This window comes from Oncorhynchus clarkii, chromosome 3 (assembly GCF_045791955.1).
Source record: "Oncorhynchus clarkii lewisi isolate Uvic-CL-2024 chromosome 3, UVic_Ocla_1.0, whole genome shotgun sequence".
Classification (NCBI taxonomy): domain Eukaryota; kingdom Metazoa; phylum Chordata; class Actinopteri; order Salmoniformes; family Salmonidae; genus Oncorhynchus; species Oncorhynchus clarkii.
Genome location: NC_092149.1, coordinates 64,619,123 through 64,624,298, shown reverse-complemented (window position 1 = coordinate 64,624,298; position 5,176 = coordinate 64,619,123).

Sequence of the window (5,176 nt, the reverse complement as noted above, 5' to 3'; positions counted from 1 at the left end):
AGCTTTGCTTTGGTGGTTACTTCCTCTGTGCTGAACTAAACCGTCAACTTTTCCACCTCAAACGTGACCCCCGCACACACCTTCCCTGTATCCTACAGTGTTCTATGAAGTACACCTTCATAAGCCTAAATATGGACACGTCAACATTTATAGACTGTGTATCACTGGATGTTGTTTTTACTACAGCAGCAATGAGGTCGAAGACTCAACTTGTTTTTAGACTAAATTAAATAAAGAACGAGAGGATAGAACTGGATCCACCGGTTCCTAAGGAATTAGCCATAGAAAAAGGAGTAAGGAGACGCCTATTTTAAACCGAGGGGGGCTAAAGAATCAGAAAAGCATACGTAGTATATTCAAAAGGTATTGGATGAAATCAAGAGTGAGTGAGTAGGCAGTCCTTGAGAGATATGCCAGATAACATGCTGTCTCATACTAACCTGTCAAAATATTCACAGCTGCAGCTAGAAATACATTTCAGTAGAGACAGAACGTCTCATCAACTATAGTGCCCATTCAGTCTAATTCAAAAAGGTTACATAAGATGATAGAGTGTCTCTCTTGGCATTGCTGTTTGGGGGAAAAAAAAAACATTTCGAATGGTGTCATAGAGACTTCGCAGAACCCCCCACTCCTGCATCAACAGGTATCGGATCACGGTTGAGTCGCGAGCCGTCTGGCTTTCTTACGTGAGACCCACCTGTCTCGCTGGATGTCGTGGAGACAGCAGCACGCATCGCATTGTCTGGATGAATCAATGGTCGGATATTGAGCGTTTATCCACGGGCATATGTCATTATAGCAGAGTAACCGTTATCCTTGTAAACTAAATATCATCACTGAGTTGCATTGGTTTTCTTTCTTTCTTTCTTTACTTTATAAACGCAGGAGATTGAATAATCCAATCACCTATGCTCAGAAATTAGGACTAGCCTACACATTTCACCCATTGGAATATCTTTCTTGGATAACACCTTAATATAATATAGTAGTGGCGCAGGCAGCAACAGTTAATCCGCCGATACTTCCTCCATATTAGAAAGCAAAACAGACGAGTCGGCGAGTGTCTATTCTGGGAACTTGGTCTAACACAGAGAAACGGATCTCTCTCTCTCTGACTGCCCGTCTGTGTTCGGCAATCGATTACAGGACTTCACAGCCTGTTTCTTTGGCATATAACATATTGACATTACATTTAGCTAAAATAACACTAATACATTTAGATTCGGAGTAAATGGTGAAAACAATGATAGAATAGGATACAATAGGATGATAATAATAATAATAGGAGGATAATAAAGTGATACTGCTAATTAATAATTACAGTAGACACAATTCTCATAATAATATGAACTGTATTGGCCTATTAAACTGTTACTAAAAAGTGCATATCAACTAAGCCGATGGGCTATAAAGTAGGCTGTGACTTAAAATCAATATTTTGATACAACATGAACATATATTAATAACACTTAATTATTGTCATCTATATTATTATTATTGTTATTATTATTGTTGTTATTATTATTATTATAGGGGGGATTCGAGTTCTTTTCAGATTTTTGACAGCACATTTGCCTGCGTATTGCCTAAGAGTTCAAAATAATAAAAACCATGGACAAAAGCAAAAATACATTATATACAGTGCCTTCAGAAAGTGTTCAGACCCCTTGACTTTTTCCACATTGTGTTACTTTACAGCCTTATTCTAGAATTGACTAAATTGACTAAACCAAGGCCCTTTCCCCCCGATTGATCGGTTTGGCTGGGCGGCCAGCTCTAGGAAAAGTCTTGGTGGTTCCAAACTTCTTCCATTTAAGAATGATGGAGCCCACTGTGTTCTTGGGGACCTTCAATGCTGCAGAATTTTTGTTGGTACCCTTCTCCAGATCTGTGCCTCAACACAATCCTGTCTCGGAGCTCTACGGACAATACCTTCGACCTCATGGCTTGGTTTTTGATCTGACATGCTCTGTCAACTGTGGGACTTTCTATAGACAGGACTCCAATCAAGTTGTAGAAACATCTCAAGGATGATCTTTGGAAACAGTAAGCATCGACACTGGAGACCTTAGAAAGCTGGTACAGGGAGAACATTTAAAGAACAACGGACATGAAACAGGATAGGAACAGGATAGGGGAAAAATAACGACTTCAATGCTGTCACAAGGAATAATGAGAGGAGCAGACAGATAAAGAGGGGGTAATCAACAAATGGAGTCCATGTGAGTCCAATATCGTGCAGCAGCGTGTAATGATGGTGACAGGTTTGCGTAATAAAGGGCATCCTGGTGCCCGCGAGCGCCAGAGTGGGAGAGTGACAGAAACAGGATGCACCTCAGCTCAATTTCGAGTCTCATAGCAAAGGGGCTGAATACCTATGTAAATAAGGTATTTATGTTTATTATTTGTAATAAATTTGCAAAGATTTCTAAAAACCTGTTATTGCTCTGTCATTATAGGGTATTGTGTGTAACTTTCTGAGGAATTTGTTTAAATTAATCCATTTCAGAATGAGGCTGTAATGTAACACCATTTGGAAAAAGTCAAGGGGTCTGAATGCTTTCCAAAGGTATTGTATATATATATACAGTGCCTTGCGAAAGTATTCGGCCCCCTTGAACTTTGCGACCTTTTGCCACATTTCAGGCTTCAAATATAAAGATATAAAACTGTATTTTTTTGTGAAGAATCAACAACAAGTGGGACACAATCATGAAGTGGAACGACATTTATTGGATATTTCAAACCTTTTTAACAAATCAAAAACTGAAAAATTGGGCGTGCAAAATTATTCAGCCCCCTTAAGTTAATACTTTGTAGCGCCACCTTTTGCTGCGATTACAGCTGTAAGTTGCTTGGGGTATGTCTCTATCAGTTTTGCACATCGAGAGACTGAAATTTTTTCTCATTCCTCCTTGCAAAACAGCTCGAGCTCAGTGAGGTTGGATGGAGAGCATTTGTGAACAGCAGTTTTCAGTTCTTTCCACAGATTCTCGATTGGATTCAGGTCTGGACTTTGACTTGGCCATTCTAACACCTGGATATGTTTTCTTTTTGAACCATTCCATTGTAGATTTTGCTTTATGTTTTGGATCATTGTCTTGTTGGAAGACAAATCTCCGTCCCAGTCTCTGGTCTTTTGCAGACTCCATCAGGTTTTCTTCCAGAATGGTCCTGTATTTGGCTCCATCCATCTTTCCATCAATTTTAACCATCTTCCCTGTCCCTGCTGAAGAAAAGCAGGCCCAAACCATGATGCTGCCACCACCATGTTTGACAGTGGGGATGGTGTGTTCAGCTGTTTTGCTTTTACGCCAAACATAACGTTTTGCATTGTTGCCAAAAAGTTCAATTTTGGTTTCATCTGACCAGAGCACCTTCTTCCACATGTTTGGTGTGTCTCCCAGGTGGCTTGTGGCAAACTTTAAACGACACTTTTTATGGATATCTTCTTGCCACTCTTCCATAAAGGCCAGATTTGTGCAATATACGACTGATTGTTGTCCTATGGACAGAGTCTCCCACCTCAGCTGTAGATCTCTGCAGTTCATCCAGAGTGATCATGGGCCTCTTGGCTGCATCTCTGATCAGTCTTCTCCTTGTATGAGCTGAAAGTTTAGAGGGACGGCCAGGTCATGGTAGATTTGCAGTGGTCTGATACTCCTTCCATTTCAATATTATCGCTTGCACAGTGCTCCTTGGGATGTTTAAAGCTTGGGAAATCTTTTTGTATCCAAATCCGGCTTTAAACTTCTTCACAACAGTATCTCGGACCTGCCTGGTGTGTTCCTTGTTCTTCATGATGCTCTCTGCGCTTTTGACGGACCTCTGAGACTATCACAGTGCAGGTGCATTTATACGGAGACTTGATTACACACAGGTGGATTGTATTTATCATCATTAGTCATTTAGGTCAACATTGGATCATTCAGAGATCCTCACTGAACTTCTGGAGAGAGTTTGCTGCACTGGAAGTAAAGGGGCTGAATAATTTTGCACGTCCAATTTTTCAGTGTTTGATTTGTTAAAAAAGTTTGAAATATCCAATAAATGTCGTTCCACTTCATGATTGTGTCCCACTTGTTGTTGATTCTTCACAAAAAAATACAGTTTTATGTCTTCATGTTTGAAGCCTGAAATGTGGCAAAAGGTCGCAAAGTTCAAGGGGGCCGAATACTTTCGCAAGGCACTGTATATATATATATACAGTACCAGTCAAAAGTTTGGACACACCTACTCATTCAAGGGTTTTTCTTTATTTTTACTATTTTCTACATTGTAGAATAACAGTGAAGACATCAAATCAAAACTATGAAATAAAACATATGGAATCTTGAATTAAGCACAAAAGGGTTAAACAAATCAAAATATAGTTTCTCTATTATATTCTTCAAAGTAGCCACCTTTTTCCTTGATGACAGCTTTGCACACTATTGGAATTCTCTCAACCAGCTTCATGAGGTCGTCACCTGTAATGTATTTCAATTAACAGGTGTGCCTTGATAAAAGTTAAATAGTGGAATTTATTTCCTTCTTAATGCGTTTGAGCCAATCAGTTGTGTTGTGACACGGTAGGGGTGGTATACAGACAATAGACCTATTTGGTAAAAGACCCAGTCCATAATGGCGAGAACAGTTCAAATTCGCAAAGAGAAACGACAGTCCATCATTACCTTTGAGACATGAAGGTCAGTCAATTTCAAAAACTATCAAGCACTATGATGAAACTGGCTTTCATGAGGACAGCCACAGGAATGGAGGACCCAGAGTTACCTCTGCTGCAGAGGATAAGTTAATTAGAGTTAACTGCTCCTCAGATTGCAGCCCACATAAATGCTTCACAGAGTTCAAGTAACATACGCATCTCAACTGTTCAGAGGATACTGAGCGATTCAGGCCTTCATGGTCGAATTGCTGCAAAGAAACTACTACTAAAGGACACTAATAAGAAGAAGAGACTTGCTTGGGCCAAGAAATATGAGCAATGGACCTTCGAACTGTGGAAATCTGTCCTTTGGTCTGATGATTTGAGTTGGTGAACGAATGATCTCAGCATGTGTGGTTCCCACAATGAAGCATGGAGGAGGAGGTGTGGTGGTGCTTTGCTGGTGACACTGTCAGTGATTTATTTAGAATCCAAGGCACACTTAACCAGCATGGCAACTCAGCTTTC